At 35.4% G+C, this 18478-nt stretch overlaps 1 long non-coding RNA gene across 1 annotated transcript; it reads right to left on the reverse strand.

The window, feature by feature from the left end:
• Positions 1–236: 236 nt before the first annotated feature.
• On the reverse strand, positions 237–16954 carry LOC134529062 (uncharacterized). Its single transcript, XR_010074451.1, has 3 exons — positions 16874–16954; positions 13051–13232; positions 237–328 (listed from the first exon to the last, which is right to left on the reverse strand). It is a non-coding gene; the product is annotated as an uncharacterized LOC134529062 (long non-coding RNA).
• Between the last annotated feature and the right edge of the window lie 1524 nt (positions 16955–18478).

Raw genomic sequence — 18478 nt, forward strand, 5'->3', positions numbered from 1 at the left:
TCACAGTTTTTACAAAAAGCCATTCTTTAACAGAATAATTAGTAATAACCATTTTGAATAATTGTGTGAAGAAAGCAGAGCATTGAATGGTTTGCGACTTTTAAGAGCGGAAAGAAGAATGTTTTCTTGGAAAATTAGTAATGATGATGAAATAATGTACCTGAATTACAGAATAATATTAGTCTAATGAAATAGACACATAATCTCTCCTGAAATTAGGGGAACTGACTCTTTCCTTGATTCCACCGTGCCGTCCATTATCAGCATTCTGGCGAACTTGGCTCGGCTTGCGTACCTCTGCATCCCACGTCTGTCGAAAAATCTTGCCCTGCAAACAAAAGTTTACGAACTACTTTAGAAATGTCATCACTAATCAGTACCTGTTCTGCGTGTCGAAATTGACTAGTTTCTGCCAGCCATCTTACGACAGAGTTAATAATGTAGTCTGTTGAAATCATTCTTTGAATGATTCTTGCAATGGGAAAGAAGGATTTTAAAATATTTTATGGACAAGAAATATAAATACACAAACACATGGAAAAACAAGCCGAAATCAGCCAATGTTAAATGCATTGGCAGCACAGAGAATTTGTTGGAAGGAATTAGTCATGTAAACAAAGATCACGGCTCAGATGAACACAGTGTGCTGACATGACGAGACAGTTTCAACAAGAACACAAAAAAAAACCACCTTGGACAATATAGATACAAACAGACAAACCAAAAAAATGATACAAATAAGAATATCTGGACAACACAATGACAACACAGCCCTTTCAACACACATTAAAGAGCACAAAATCATAATAAATGTAAACTTCCCAACATGCCTGGGATCTCAGTTTATTAAATACTCTGAGACAGTTCTTCTCCATTCATACAGGAACACCCAATAAAAATAAATCAGCATTTATTGTAGCAATAAAAGTTTTATCAGTCAACAAAGTATTGAAATTTAAAAAAAAATGTATGGATTCCTTTAATTGAAACAACTGATTTAACGCAAAAACAATTGCAAGCCATCTATCCTTCCAGCAAGACACCAGCCAATAACATAAGCTCTTAGCTGCTCAGCCAATCAGAGGAGCCCTCATCTGTCGTCTGTGCCAGGAGAGTGGGTCAAACACATGAAAATCCCTGTTTTTCAGGAGTCTACTATCAGTCTGTCCCCTGTTTTTCAAGAGTCTACTATTGGCCTGATGCAGGCCAATAAGCTTACTAAGTACTGTGTCAAAATTCGCTGAGGATATAATATTACATAGACTCAATCGACACATACATGAAAACAACGTAGAGTGAGGGGAGTTAGTCATGCCGCCAATCGCTGCCACGGCTGACCAATCCCATCCCAAGCAAAAGATGCATGCTACCCCTCATGCATGGCTAAAAACCCTGCATGATTAGGCATAGAGGCTACAGTCTGAGCTGCCCTTAGTCTTCCCTAGACCCCTCCCTAACACACTTAGTTTTGATCTAGGTTCTAAAAAAGTCTGTTTACGGACGATAGTTTAACGTGACAACGTCATAACAAAACATTGATGAAGTGATTGCATACTTTTATGAATAAAATTGAATCATTTTTATTGATTTGATTATCAATATTTTGTATGGATACAAAGGAGTGAAATGAAATCTACATTTAATTGATAAATTTACTTTTATTTGCACTCATTAATTCAAATATGTTTATTACTTTAACGAAGAGATTATTTTAACTATAACTATTATACATGTTTGCTATTTAACTTCTTCCAATCTGTGTTATTCTGTTAAGGATAGGACGATGATAGGAAAAGTAGGAAACGAATGGAGTGTTTCAAGTTTAATGTGCCTCGAAAAAGTCAAATCGATGGTTGTTCCAATCGAGTGGAAGAGAGATAGATGCGGCGCAAGCGTGCAATGAGCGTAACGGGACAATGTGAGTAACGGGACATTTTTTTGTGCGTGCAGCCGGCGTTCATCGATTTTTTAGACGTTGTCACGTCAAAAAATAATCGTGCTTGATGACAAGAACAAATGTCGGGTACTGAAACGTTGCAACTGCCTTGTTTTAGGAAGTCCACTGTTTTTGTCTGTGCAATTTTTGTCGTATTGTCCAGAACACCAGTTTACTTTTATCGCTGGGTTCACACGTGTGTTGTCGAGTTGTCCACATTATCTGTTTTGTACAATTTTTGGTTTCATCTGTTAGCTACTGTGTTGTCCAAGTCTTGTCATTTAGCTGTTTTTGACGTGACGTCTAATAAATCGATGAACGCCGGCTGCACACACGAAAAAGTGTCCAGTTACGCAAATTGTCCCATTACGCTGTGTCCCATTACACTCATTGCATGCTTGCGCCGCATCTATCTCTCTTCCACTCGATTGGAACAACCATCGATTTGATTTTTTCGAAGCACATTAAACTTGAAACACTCCCATTCGTTTCCTACTTTTCCTATCATCGTCCTATCCTTAATAGAATAACACAGATTGGAAGAAGTTAAATAGCAAACATGTATAAAAGTTATAGTTAAAATAATCTCTTCATTAAAGTAATAAACATATTTGAATTAATGAGTGAAAATAAAAGTAAATTTATCAATTAAATTGTAGATTTAATTTCACTCCTTCTTTGTATCCATATAAAATAGTGATAATTAAATAAAAAAGATTCAATTTTATTCATAAAAGTATGCAATCATTTCATCAATGTTTTGTTATGACGTTTCACGTTAAACTAAGTCTGTAAACCGACTTTACAGACAACCATTTTTTTTTTATTCTTGTTACAACTTTCTTGTATGTCAGCCCATCCAACTAATTCTTTTCACTGAATTTTCTGTGCTGCCTATGAATTAAACATTTCACATCTGCTGATTTTTTCATGTTTTTCTGTGTGTTTGTGTATTCATCTTTCTTGTCCACTCTTATGGTTTCTCTTTGATGTACATTGTAAACTTGCAATGGTTTATGTTGATGAAAATGTTATAAATCTGTGTATTACAGTTGTTCATCTAAGTTCACACCCAGGAACATTATCTTTGAGATATAACATGAAGCTATTATTAATCTTAAATTCAATACTTTTATGTACTGTATTACTTCTGTTTCTGAAATTTATGCATTTAATTGTGAATGTGTTTACAGTAAGTTTATTAACCTCTAGCCACTGATTCAGGTGTCCAAAGAATTAAGTTAGTTTTTGGTGTGCATTATTTGCATTCTTACACCTTAATTGTATTGATGCTACATCAGCAAAGTTGTCTGGATTATGTTTAATTGAATTAAGCTCTACAACCTATGCAATTTTTGTTGTCGCAGCAAAGTATTTTTCATTGAAATAATTGGGGGCAACACCTTTATTTTCAGCATATTTTTGTGGCGTGTTCAAACCCTCAATTATTTCAGTGAAATAATTTTATTACAGTAACAAAATTTGTGGTGGTTGTAAAACCTCGCTCATTTAAACATAATGGCGATACTCAGTGGTGTGAACATATACTTAAATTTGAATGAGATGTGAATCCATCTATCGTCCAAAGCTGAATTTCTTTTTCTTCATCAGGATGTTCAGCATTATTAAGAATTATCTTCTTGTCTGTGTATGTATTTATATATGACACACATGGTGGCGCCCGGACCAAAACCATGGAATGCTCTCTTCAACTACATAACGTGATAATTCGTGAGCCACGGCCCAACACGCAGCCTATTGGTACCTCGTCCAGACAATGACTAACTTGACTAGTACACAACTATCACTCCACGGCGGAAACGCAGGTGCGAGCTCTCACCGCCCAATCACAAAATTAACAACCAATCACGACGTATGACAACAGTACTTCGGAGCAGTTCACACAATTTATAACTGTATCTCCCTCCAGTGACTACGCAATTGACGAAACTATTGCATCACCAACAGCCTACCCTCACCCAAGGACTGGCCATTCTACAAATATTATAATGGAAAATTATGTTACCGCACATTTTACGAACAAAGACAAATATGCAGTACTGGAGAAGTGTATAAAAACATCTGTGAACTCACCAAATAAATAGGCCAAATTAAATAAAAATCTAGTCCAACGACTATTTCATAATTAAATAGACTATCAAAAACATAAAAAAAGCTTGAAACCAAGTAAATTAAGATTGTTAAACATAGGGCAGATACATGAATCTTTCTTAACATTAATAAACAGCTGCTATTTACATATAATAAAACCAAAAACTGAATATGATGAGAGAATCAAAATAATTCATTTTCCAATCAGGTAAGTGTTTGCTGGCAAAAATTTTAATCAAGATATTCCTACTGTTAAAATCAATTTACAATACTAATGTATGTCTAAACATATAAATAAATTTTGAGTAACATTTTGAGAGTAAGCAACCTAAAATTAAATTCAGAATATTCACAGACCACATTGTGTACATAGTAGGGCTTGGGCATAACATTCTTAAGAGTCTTTAACAATATTTCCGAGTTTCAAAATAAGAATGTAATTGATATAGAATATATGTTTCAATTCTAATAAGATTTTTAAAATTATCAACTAAATGTTTACAAAAGATTATTTAACCTATTACCTAATGTGATCCCCAACTATGTTCATGATATTCCTCTAGCGCATCCTAGTAGCAGACCTGCCAACTCTCACGATTTTGGTGTGAGGCTCACGATTTTAAGGTCCATCTCATGCCCTCACGCCAAAATAGTGTTTCCTCACGATTTTTCGGGGCCCCAAGATTTTGTTTGTAAAAGTTACAAAACAAGTTTTACGAAAGCTTACAGTAACGAGTTTCCATCAATACTCGAGTCACGTAAAGGAAGCAATTTTGCATTTTGTAGCGTGTACCGTGCTGATTTTTCTATCTCGCATAGTGGAAGAGGAGACATTGTGAAACATGTCGCTACAAAAAAACACAACTAACACGTGAAGTGTATTGCTACCATTAAAAAAATTAATTTTGCTGTGAACAGTGATAATAGTGTTACACGAGCAGAATGTTATTTTACATATTTTTTAGTTGCAGCCCTGCATGATCACTACACGACAACGCTAAATTATGTTCAACTAAATTAAATCTGCAACCTGTAATTTGTTGAAATAAATTTTGAAGCCGAGACCATGTAACATATGTACAGGTATGTCACTTAAATTTAAAGATTCTCATTTGTTGTTTTTTATTTCTAACCTGTATTTATGGGCCTGAAAATTTTTATCGAGGACCTCATGATTTTTGAAATTTGAATGTTGGCAGGTCTGTAGTAGGCACGAGGTAAACTAGCCCTGAAAGCTTCTGGATTTTCTCTCCAGAGCTGCTGCTGACACAAGGGATGGCGAAATATAAACGTTGGCTGAACACACTGGTCATAGTCTGAGATAAATATGCAGTGAAGAAAGCGAATAGCTGTTAAGGAAAAAAGCAAAATATGGTTTGTTGATTCATCACATTATTACTAGAGTCCCGGAAATTTCGCGGATTCCTCTGGCCTCAGGATAGAATTCAAAGTTACAGGTGTGCTCGACCCATGTTTACTTTCCCATTGGTTGATTTCTTAGCGAGAACATTTTTATCCTTGTTATTTGGCACTACCTGATTCGCTTACTTCTCTCCTAGCTGGACATCGTTGGCTCACGGTCGTAGAGGGGCGTGTCCAGATAACTGCGGTCCAATCATGAACACAGTGCGACAGTGTGGAGGTTTGCATTCTAGCTTGCGAATAAATAAATCCGCGAAAATTCCGTGGCTCTAATTATTACTTTTTTGAAGTGTATTTAATGCTAACAAGTGGTGGTGTCATTGCGCTTATATGGAAATAAAAATTCACATAGAAGAAAAAAGCGCTATTTCGAATCGATGACCTTGCTATTTCAAATAATGCCGTAATCAGGGTTCCCAACGATAGGGAAAACAGGGAAAACAGGGAAAATTCAGGGAAATTGAAATGGGTCAAAAACACAGGGAAAACTCAGGGAAATTCGTTGTGCGGCAATCACAGTGTGTGTATATATATTTATATATTGATTAATACATGTATCACAAGCACATTTTTTCTTAAAAACAAAATCGGAAAGTTGGGGTGCGGGTCGTACATGTAAATCAAAGTAATATATAAGCCACGAGTCCGGGAAAATTTGGTTCACCATACAGCTGTGACGTGCCGAATTTCATGCTAGGCGGCCCTGGACCGTGCCGAGCTGCGCCAAGCCAGTTGTAGAAAACGGCGGCACCGTAGTTTGTATACGTTTGGCCGTTTGTGTCATAACTTTTAAGTATCCAGTACGCTGGAAACTTTCCAGTACGCTGGAAACTTTTTGAAGATTGTTTAGTGAACATATTTTCATTTATTTAGATGTATTTTTTCAAAAGTGCTGCAGCTGTGGTGGTGTTTTTGTATCACTGTAATTTGTGTTGTTGGTAGTATTATGGTTTCATGACGAGATTTTTGCCTATCAAATACAACAAAAACACCGCTAAAATAGTTACACATTGTGTTATTCTGAGTCAAGAGTTCTACAGAAGCAGTTAAATATATTTGAAATTTTTTAGTCAATTGTGAGAAGTGTTTTTTTTCCCAGAAGAAATCAACGGCGGTCCTCTTATTATTTTCTCATTAGAGATATAGGTTACGTTCATGGGTGTGTGCTAGCACAGTTTCCTTAATTGTGCAATGAAATCACGGTGAAACTTGTGAGACTAATCGATTCAGTATCGAATGTGTTTTGCTACTCTAAATTAGGCCTAGGCCTATTCTTGATAGTCTGAGTGGATAATTGTGTGACATTCACAATGTCTAAATTCAATCCTGCTTGGCTAGATGGATCACTGTTTCCTGACTGGAAAAAGTGGCTACGTCGTGTTGAGGGTGATGACAATAGTCCAAAGTGTACTTTGTGTATAAAGGTATTTTCTTTGAGTAGTATGGGTAGGCAGTCTGTGAAGAGCCATCAAGAAGGGAAATTTCACATACAGTTGGTTACTCCGAGCAGTATTTCTGCATCTATGTCAGCATACTTAACAAAGCCTTTAATCACCAAGAAACGAAGGGATCAATTATTTCAAGAGTTTCCACAGTACCAAATTCTGAATTAGCATCCAGCACACCAGCATCCTGTTCATTGTTAACTGGATCATCATCATCATCATCATTCAGTGCTCTCAAAGAGGCATCTTCAGGCATGGTAAATAAAATACATTTTCAGGGAGACAGTAATGTCAGAAAGGCAGAAATATTGTGGGCATTACATGTTGTTATGAAAAAAGACAGTTTTAATAGCCAACAAGGAATAAGCAATTTGTTTGCTAAAATGTTTCCATATAGTTCCATTGCACAAGAAATGTAGCTTGTGTACCAAATGTAACGGTAGGTCTAAAGAGAGGGGGGGGGGGGGGGGGGGATCCGTAACTCTTAAAAACTACACTCGCTTGGCAATAAAAATAGGGTACGTAGTAATCAAGACTATTCACAACCCGGGATCTTAAAATAATAGGTTCCGCCCCCTGTACAGGAGGTCTGGAGAGAGAAGGAATTATTTTAAATGAGTTAAAACTTAGTTACTTGCCCCATATTTTTTCCACAAACTTACAGATGAAATCAGATCCACAAAATACATTGTTGCGTGCTTTGATGAATCCTTCAATAGGGTATCAAAGGTACAACAAATGGACATAGCTGTATGTATATGGGACGTCAAAAAAAATCAAGTAATGACCAGGTACTGGAATTCATTATTTTTAGGCCATTCTACAGTTGATGATCTCTTAGAAGGGTTTCAACAGGGACTAAAGGATGTGGAACTATCAAAAATTATACAAGTATCCGTGGATGGGCCGAATGTCAATTGGTTGTTCATGAAAAAATTGAATGCAAAAACTAAGGTGTGCGAAGAAGATCCAGATATATTAGACCTAGGATCTTGTGGTCTCCATGTTGTTCATGGTGCCTTTCAAATGGGTTTTAGAAAGACCGGGTGGGATGTTGTTCAATTTTTAAGGGCCATATATTCTGTGTTCAAAGACTCACCTGCTCGTTGATCAGACTTCAGACAAGTTACAAGTTGCAGTGTTCTTCCGATCAAATTTTGTGATTGTCGGTGGTTGGAAAATGTCTCAGTGTGTGAGAGAGCTATACAAATTTTTCCTCACTTGAAAAATTTTTTAAGATCAGTAAATTACCTGCTACATATTTTGTTGAGAAAGTGAAGGATTGTTTGAGGAATCCTTTGTTGCTAGCTAAGCTGAGTTTTTTTTCCTGACAATGGCTTCTTCACTTGAACCATTTTTGAAGAAGTTCCAAACATCGAAACCAATGTTACCATTTCTGCATAAGGAATTGGGGGACTTGCTAAGAGAGTTGCTGGGACGTTTCATTAAGATAGAAATTTTGAAAGCCAAGACAACTGCATTTTAGCTTATTACTTAGTATTAATTTGGACGATGTAAGTCTGGGACTTCCACTCTCAAAGTTGAAAATTGGATTTGCTGCAAAGCATGAGTTAGGTGAGGTTGATGTAAAAGAACTTCAGAAACAAAGGTTCCTAACAGAATGCAAAACATGCATGGTTCAGATTGCCAAGAAAATTGTTGAACGTAGCCCAATAAAATGCAAAATGGTTAAAGCTGCTTCTTGTTTGGACCCTAGAAAATTGTTGGACAAACAGGAAGAGTGTAGGACAAGCATGGATACATGTTTGCAAATTCTTATGTCTGCCAAGCACCTAACTGCTCTTCAATCTGATAGAGCTAGTGTTCAGTTTACCAAATTTGTTACTAATATCAATTCTGACAAACTTGCATCATTTCATGTACACAATAACAGATTGGACACTTTTTTTTTGCAGATATGTTGAGTGGAGAAGAACAGTTTAAAGATATATGGCTTGCAGTGAAAATTATATTAATTCTCTCACATGGTAATGCTTTTGTGGAATCTGGATTCTCCATCAATAAGGAGATGCTTGTTGAAAATCTCCATGAGGAATCTTTGATTGGCCTGCGACGAGTTTGGGATGGAGTTAGTAATGCTGGTGGTGAAAATTGTATTCAAGTAGATCAGGAAATGATAAAATATGTCAGAGGAGCAGCTTCAAGATACAAAGGTGCCCTGGAGCAAAAACGTCAAAATGAAGAAGAGGACAAGAAGTTGGACAGATATTGTAAGAAAGAAAGAAAACGCAATACTGTAGGAATTCAAGAGCTGCTAAATAAAAAACTGGAATTAGAGAAACAAAAAGAGCATTTAGAGATGAAAATTAAAAAAATTAAGAAAAATATGTAATGGGCTTAAAGAATAACCAGTACGTATATATTTGTAATATTTTGTGATTGTACATTGAATATGCAAGATACCTAAACATTTTTTTCCTATGCAGCAGAAGTGGTATAACATTAGGCCTATGTATCTCTAAATGTTCACAGCAATTTAGTAGGTAATAAAATAGCTGATAATACCCTTATGTTAGTAGCATAGGTATGCCTTTATATTATGTAAAATTGTTCTTATTGTGATTAGTTTATTGCATTATTTTTTTTTTAATTTAGCACAGGGAAAATATATTATAGGACAGGGAAAACAGGGAAAACTCAGGGAAATTTACTGAAACAAGTTGGTGGGAACCCTGCTATTTATTGGAGTCTTTACTTCAAAACCACGCAAATTGAACAGCATTACTTCAATGGGTGGGTATACTTAACCCACAATATGACCTTGCATGATATCTGCAGAACCTTACTGTGGTAACTAAGGGTGCTTTAATCATTACAAAAAAAATTAATTTAAGAACATATTTGTAACTTCTAATTTTAAGTAATATTATTCCAAGCATACCTATATTGTAACTAAATACTGCACATATGAACTGTCTCTGACAGAAAGTCAATAATGCAAAAAACATAATTTATTTTAAAAAATCCCTGAAGATTAAAAAAAAACTCACTCTTTTGCAGAATAGCCCCTCCTAGGAATCCCAAAAAGTAGTGACAGCTATGTACAGGACTTTTCATTGTTGATTCATATTAAGTTTGATTTGCTGCTCAAATGAATTGGGTACTACAACAATTCCAGTTTTGGGGATACAGAATCAAGCCCTTTATATTTATCAATGTGGACATTCAAAATGAAATTACTTAAGTTTGCCTCAAACACCTTAGCGAAATAACTTTTCAATTTTGATTTCTTGGAATTTCTTACACGTAAATATTTCTAACATCTCTATTTTTGTTTTTTATAATAATAGTAAACAATAATTTAAGGTCATTATTGTTAACTGATAATATTCAAAAACATATTCACAATGTTTTTAAAAGTCACAGTCTGAGTTTTCCTACTTTAAAGTATAAAAGTAGGAATGATCCTATATTTGCGAATTGGTCCTACATTTTCTACGTTTTGCTTCCTTTACAGTTATTTTTTTGGATTCGCTTTTTCTGATTTTTTCAAAACACCAATGTGGCCCCCGCACATAAAAATTAAACACAAAAAAGATTCTTTCATGTTTACATATATGAATAGTGAAAATGTTCCAGAATTGCAAACATACAAAGTTTTATATAATTTAACTGTTCCATCATTGAACATTTTTGATATAATTTTTAAAACATTCTTGCTGACAGTTTATTCATTTATAACATTATATACCAAATAAATAAATGTCTGGCATTATATATGTTAGTTTCATGTCTATCTATAATAATTTTTATTGCTTCAAATGTAGTACTGTGATAAAAATACCCTAAATTGTGTAATACACCCACCCTTTGAATTAACGTTGTCCAATTTGCGCGGTTTTGAAGTAACAACGTCAATAGTAATGGCATAATTGAAAGTAGCACGTCATCAATTGGAAGTAGCACTTTTTTATTTTATGGAAATTTTCATTTCCATGGGCACACAATGGCAACAGCACTTAGGAAGTATTAAATACAATGCAACAAATTTTTTGGCGTGACAACGTCTAATAAATCGATGAACGCTGGCTGCACGCACGAAAAAGTGTCCCGTAACACACATTCTCCCGTTACGCTCATTGTACGCTTGCGCCGCATCTATCTCTCTTCCACTCTATTGGAACAACCATCGATTTTACTTTTTCGAGGCACATTAAACTTGAAACACTCCCATTTATTTCCTACTTTTCCTATCATCGTCCTATCCTTAACAGAATAACACAGATTGGAAGAAGTTAAATAGCAAACATGTATAAAAGTTATAGTTAAAATAATCTCTTTGTTAAAGTAATAAACATATTTGAATTAATGAGTGCAAATAAAAGTAAATTTATTAATTAAATTGTAGATTTCATTTCACTCCTTCTTTGTATCCATACAAAATAGTGATAATTCAATAAAAATGATTAAATTTTATTCATAAAAGTATGCAATCATTTCATCAATGTTTTGTTAAGACGTGTCACGTTAAACTATCGTCAGTAAACCGACTTTACAGACAACCAATTTTGTTGCCTTATTGCGTATTTATCTCGGACAACAGCCCGAGTGTTCAGCCAACGTTTGTGTTATACCATCCCATATGTCAGCGGCAGCTTTGGCGAGAAAAGCCAGAAGCTTTTGTGACTAGTTTATCTCATGCCTGCTAGGATGCACTATTGGCAAAAACAGGAAGCAGCACATTTAGTAAACAACAGAGTTGGGAATCACATCAACAGGTTAAATATTCTCTCTAATAATAGAAAACATTTAATTGATAACTTTTAAAATCTTATTAGAATTGAAATGTATATTAATAACTTTATTATTTTGTAACTCAGAAATGTTGTTAGAGCCTCTTATGAATAATATTCTAAAGCCCTATTATGTAAACAATGCAGTCAGTGAATTTTTTTATTTAATTTTAGGTTTTTTAATCTCACAACATTACTCAACATTTATGTAAATGTACTAAAAACATATTTACACATATTTTATTATTGTAAATTGATTTTAACATGAATAGTGTCATGATTAAAATGTTTATTAGCAAGCGCACTTACTTACCTGATTGGAAAATGAATTATTTTGATTAGATCTCTGTTAGATGTGTCTTTTATAACAGTTGATAGTATTTTTATAAAACCTTTCACATGATTAATATATAAAAGTGCTTTTTAAGATTTTTAAGCTTATAATTTTCTTGTTTCAAACAAATTCAAATACATAGAATACCATGCATGTATATGAAAATGAGTATATCCTTTATTTCCTACTTTTTCCCCCTTTTACTATATTTTTCCTATTATTATTTTATACTTTTTGAGTAAAAAATGTTGCCCAAAGGAATTGAAAGACCAAATTCTATGTTATTTTCATCATTGGGTTTATCTCATGTAACAAAACAAAACAAAACAAATAGGTGTAATGTAAATTATATAGTGCTAGTTAATGAATTAATTAATTCAGTTTTCACCAGATTGAGAAGTACTGTCCACCAAATTGATGAGTTTGAGGGATCGGACTTATAGTATTTGCCATGCTTGAATTAACATGAAATTTTACGAAACAATACAAACTCGATGGAATACAATAACTGCTAAAACAGAATAAACTTGGGAAAACTTTTGGCAATTTTCCAAACATCCACATTTCTAAAATCAAAATTTAAACTCAAGACTCAATTGGGTTGAAACCTGGATATTCGTGGTGGAAGCCAAAAATGTTAGCAAGTAAATATGAAATAACTGAAAATGAAGATATTTACCCTAAATATGCAGTCAGTATTCTTTACATTACTGTCTTATAATGAAAAAATAATGCTACTTATAGACTTATATAATAACGATTAAAATTGTTACAAAAGTTTGTCATTATTGACAAAATCTGAGTGGTTTATATAAGCAAACATACGTCCACAAGGTAATCATTATAGCATGTTCTTTAAAAATTATTTAAATTTTTTTACTCAAAACTGTTAAGATGGCTTACAATTTATAAATCTTAAGTCGCCAGTTTTGAGTTAAGTCCTGGAAAAAAAATTATATTGTGGAAAAAAAATTCTTGAAGATCAAAATGGAAAATAAATATGAAATCTTATTGAATATCCACTGTAAAATGCTTGCAGGTGTGTACCAGATTTGGAAGCTGTCCCTCGCTGAAAAAGCTCAGGGGCATCTATGTGTTGTCTGCTCCAGTCCCTCAATCACATGCAGGTGGTGATTCCACCAGGGACTGTTGTACATCCGACACGTATGTCATGAGTGAGGCCCCAGGAAACTCTTCCAACCGCATCTCCTCGACAACACCACCTCCTGCTGCAACACGTCAGTTTTCTCAGAGTGTTCCTGCAGTGCCAGCCTGCTTCCAGGGTTTGCCTCTGCACCCCAGAATACCTCCATTCCGTATAAATCCACATTAAGCTGTGATCAAGTAGCATAAAAAAAATTGTCCCTGCCTCGGTTTAGTAATTTCAGTGGCATTCTCAGTTTTTGAGTTCTAAGTAAGTTTCAACTTGTTACCACTATCACTGTTTTCTGACATAAATTTGCAGGAACCAATCCGGGGTCGTTACCACAACGCCGAAATACCATAATGTCGAATGTCAAAATTGACCAAAATGCAGACTGTACCACAACGCTTAATTACCACAACGCCGAAATACCATAACGCAGAATGTCAAAATTGACCACAACACCGACAGCTAGAAAACTGCTGTGTACCACAATGCCAAAATAACAACTGAATGAATTTGTGTGTGTTTCTTAAATGTATCTTAACACCGAAATACCACAATCAAACCTAACCTTACTTAACCTAACCTAACCTAACCTAACCTAACTTAACCTAGTCTAACCTAACATAGTCTAACCTAACCTAGTCTAACCTAACCTAGTCTAACCTAACCTAACCTTTGTGGCAGTCCTGCAATTACATTTTTCGGCGTTAGTGTATTTCGGCGTTGTGGTAATTCAGCGTTGTGGTACACAGCAGTTTCCTAGCTGCAGGGTGTCTACTGACCCTGGAAAACCTGGAAAACCTGGAAATATCAGGGAATTTTGTAATCAGGGAATAATCAGGGAAAAATCAGGGAATTTTTTTAAAAATCAGGGAATTTTTGTTTGGTAGGTTCTAGTTGGCAATACGTTTTTTGTTTATTGATCAGCTTGCATTGACGTGGCATCATGTGTATCCCCTCCCATTTTTATTTACTATCAGATTCGGAAGAGTCGTCAAATCACGTGATACAAACTGGTTCAAGATGGTCTGTTATCCTGCTGACGTACGTGCTGCAGCATGTGCTTCCCACGTTCAGATTATACCGACAGGTGCATTTAATTTTAAGTATCTATGGATGCCCTCAACGTAAACTGGACATTTTTGTTATCTTTGAAAACAGATATCACAGACACTTTTGGTGAAGATTCGCCATTGTTGCTAGAAATTGGTAGCTGTGGGCTTCATACGGTCCATGGTGCTTTCAAAACTGGAATTTCTGCTATGTACACAATGAGACGTTGTTAGTTTTTTGAGGCACAGTTACTATTTGTTTAAGCACATACCTGCAAGGAGGGCAGATTACATTAGAATAACTGGATCAGAGCTTTTTCCCAAGAAATTTTGTGCAATCAGATGGAATACTGCAGTTGCTGAGCGTGCCATGAAAACGTTACCCCATCTAAAGAAATTTGTTAGTGAAGTTTCTATTTCATCTCTCTCTTTCAGTGTAGTGAAAAGTGCTCTTGAAGATAATCTAAAAGTAAAATTGACATTCTTCCACTTTTTGGCGTCAGAGCTGGAATTGTTTCTCACAATGTTCCAAAGTGAAGCACCCATGGCACCTTTTCTCTATGATTCACTGGTAGACATTTTATTAGCTTTGGCAGGAAAGTTTTTGAAACCAGAAGTACTGAAGAGCTTTAGGGAGAAATGCAATTATCTCGATTGGATGTAGATAACCAGGAAAATCTATTGACTGCTAACAATATCAAGTTGGGTTATGCAGTACGCCATGCCATCAAGAAAGAGAAAGTACCAGAAAAGTCTGTCCTGTTACAGAAAAATGATAGGACTTGTCTAAAGGTTATGGTAAAAAAAACTTCAAGACAAAAGTCCCCTGAAGTACAATCTTACCAAGGGAATTTCCTGCTTATGTCCGTCTGTGGCTTTAAATTCGGGTGTGAGGAAACAGCGTGTGAAGTACAGTTTAGAATGTTGTCTTCAAAACAGGTGGCTATCAGGACAAGAAGCTGATAACATAGAGTGATCATATCAGTTGGTATGTTCCTCGCAAGATTCTGCAGCACTGTTCACATCTTTTTCTCGAGAAGACGGGCGCCTTGATCACTTGTGGATGCTCATTCTTAAGGCACATACAGTAGCTTCCAAAACAGGCCTTCTAAAGTTTGTGAGGATGGTGTTGGTACTTTCCCATGGAAATGCATCGTTGGAAAGAGGATTTTCAGTGAATTCTAATCTGCTGACAGAAAACTTGCAGGAAGAAATACTGATCGCATGAAGACAGGTGTATGACTTTGTTCAACGTTCTGGAGGTGTAGAGCATGTTGATATCACCAAGTCCATGTTACAGTATGTAAGAAATGCTAGTTGTAGGCGTAAGGAAGCCCTGCAAACAAAACAAAAAGAAAAGGAAGCTACAGACAAGAAGAAGGCAGAAAAAAGAAGAGTTTAAGAGATCAAGGCATTGCAGTTGAAGAAGGCTTGAATGTTGGATTTGGCTCGTTCTGAAGTAAGTGCAATAGACGCAAAATTTGATTCACTGCGAAATTGATGGGAGCTTCCTTTTACTAATGTTTTTTGCAAAAGGAAGTGTGTGAAATATTTGTAGCAGCATGTTTTATTTGCCATCAATTGAGTCACTTTGGCCACGTTTGGAAGAAGGTAATTTTTTTACTAATTTAAGTAAGTTGAAATACTTTGAAACCGTCAATGTAATATTATGCAGTTTTTTTTTTTCAGTTTCTTGGAATGTCGTAATTTTGTTAAAGAAAACCTGGAAAAATTCAGTTTTAGACCTGGAAAACCTGGAAAAATCAGGGAATTTAATTTACTAGATCTGGTAGACACCCTGTAGCTGTCGGCGTTGTGGTCAATTTGGCATTTCGGCGTTGTGGTGCGTCCCCGAACCAATCCACGTGCATATTTAACAGATTAACATTTAAATTTTTTACGGTAAAATTATTGCCGCAAATGCTATGGTAAATTCTTATGTTATGAACATGACAGAATGTTTTGTAAGGCATGTTACGCAATTTGTTGTGACACACTAAAATAAACTAGCTGGGTAAGTAAAACTCTGCTTGTGGCTAACAGTTTCAAGATTAGTTTCTTGCAGAATTAATCACTGGACTTACTCGCTCATCTAGTAAATTGTGATGCGTGTTTTGAGTTTGCTTTTTCACGAGCTCTCTTCGCTTACGGCTTGTACACCGGCCCCTCACTAACGTTCCCCTCTGAGCACAAAACTATACATATTGTATTTTTCACTGGATACTTTTAGAGCCCACCAAAGCTGTCTGCTTCAAGACAACTCCCAGGGCAAGCTCTTTCAGCTCACTTTTAGAGGTTACTGCTTGTTTGTTCAGCAGTGGCCAAGTCAGTTACTGCACATATGGCACTAGACACCCTTCTAGTAGCCAACTACATTCTAATACCTTCCAATAATGCAAAAAAAAATTAACAAACAATCCTTATTCCATTAATATTTTAATTAAAACCATTATCACTCAAATTTAAACTGAAAAAATTTTTCCTTAAAAGTATTTCTTTTACGTTTTCTAACAGCACACACAAGGCAGTATTCAAGTAAAACTTGTTTTCAAACTGGATTTGTAAGTCTGTCAATTTATCACTTTTTCAAAATTTTAAATCCGTTATTTTCTGAGCTGAAAGTACGACTTTAACAGTGTAAGAAGTTGCATGACTAGAAGTAACTCACCCAAGCAGCTATTCATCACTCCAGATATCCTGCCGATGATGTGGACGATGTCGACGTTGACACTGCTGTGAATGTTTCCATCGTGTCCAGCATTGTTGTTTCCACTGTTGTTGTTATTTCTGTTATTTCGTCTGCCATGATGGTTGTAATGTCAGTTGTCAGAAACGACATACATGTCAACACATTTTTTACTACGGTTGTAGTTATGAGTGCCATCTCTATGATATTCGTTGCTGTCCTCGTTGATGTTCTCTCTCTTATGATAGTTATGATCGACATTGTAGGTGTTAGTATTATCGTTAGTTTTGTCAGAATTTGTGTTTTTGTTGGTGTTAGTTTGTTGGTGTTGTAGCTTCCCAGCTGGTGTCTCAGTCCAACATGCAGCGATTCCCTTGTCCTGCTATCGCTCTGCACCCGCCTCTTGTCACTGCAAACATAGTTAATGTTAATAGTTACTGCAAGTGAAGATAGATGACCAAACACTCCCAGTAGTTTTAAACTAGCAATTTTTAGTTAATAACCAAAATAGACATGTTTTAAAACTCTTAAAAAAATATATATTTTTTTTAAATCTCTTACCAACACTTAAGAGAGCTATGGTACATAGAATTTGTTATAAGTGAGTAATTTGGGATACCAAAAATAACAGTACATATTCTATTTGAAGCCATTTACTATAAAACTTTATAGGAATATCAAGATTATAGGCTCTAGCAGCTTTAAATCTTACTAAAATAATTTGACAGTTTAAATTGCACAAAAAGTATCACCACAAGGTAATCAAACTAACCTTTCCCTCAAACATCAATTATCTTAATTTCTCCACTGTGATAATTCAAGGGGAGAAGTTACTATTTAAAATTTTAAAGTCTGCCATGTCAGGTAAACAAAAAAAAATTTATTGTGAGATTCAATATTGAATATTGACATGTGGTAATAGTGAATGGAAACAATCTGACCTCAAATTTTCGGTGATCTACTCAACGATGCTCGCAGACATGTATCCCGGGGTCTAAGTGGTCGACATAGCCAAAATTCAGGGGTGTCTCACTGTCTTTCTCGTGTCCCGTTCAACGTGCCTCAGACAAATCAAAGAGGGACTTTTTTCATATCCAGTGGCTTCCACCTGAGTTTGGCACCCATGAATCTCTTCGTTGGATCTCCAGTAGACCTGAATTTCTTGATGAAATCTCCTGCAAAGACACATTAGTTTTCTCAAGAGTCTTCCTGCCTCTACCTGGGTTAGCCTCTGCACACCAGAACACCTCAACATTATACAGCTCCGAATTCAGCTGTGTTCTTGTGGCATACAAAATTAAAACGGTTTCATTAAAAAAATTTCAGCTGCCAGCCACCTATTTTTTTTACGATGTTTTAATAAATTGAAGTCTGTAAACACTAACACTTTTTTTGTTATAAATCTGTAGGAACCAATGCACTGACTGTAACAGTTTAAAAATTATTTATGGTCAAAGTAGGGCATAAAATGCTAAGGCAAATTCCTGTGTTAAGATCATTCCAAAATGTTTTGTAGGACTTATTACACAGTTTGTTGTGACAAATAAAATATATGAGCTGTGTCAGTAAAACTCATCTTACAGCTAA

This window comes from Bacillus rossius, chromosome 2 (genome assembly GCF_032445375.1).
Source record: "Bacillus rossius redtenbacheri isolate Brsri chromosome 2, Brsri_v3, whole genome shotgun sequence".
Classification (NCBI taxonomy): domain Eukaryota; kingdom Metazoa; phylum Arthropoda; class Insecta; order Phasmatodea; family Bacillidae; genus Bacillus; species Bacillus rossius.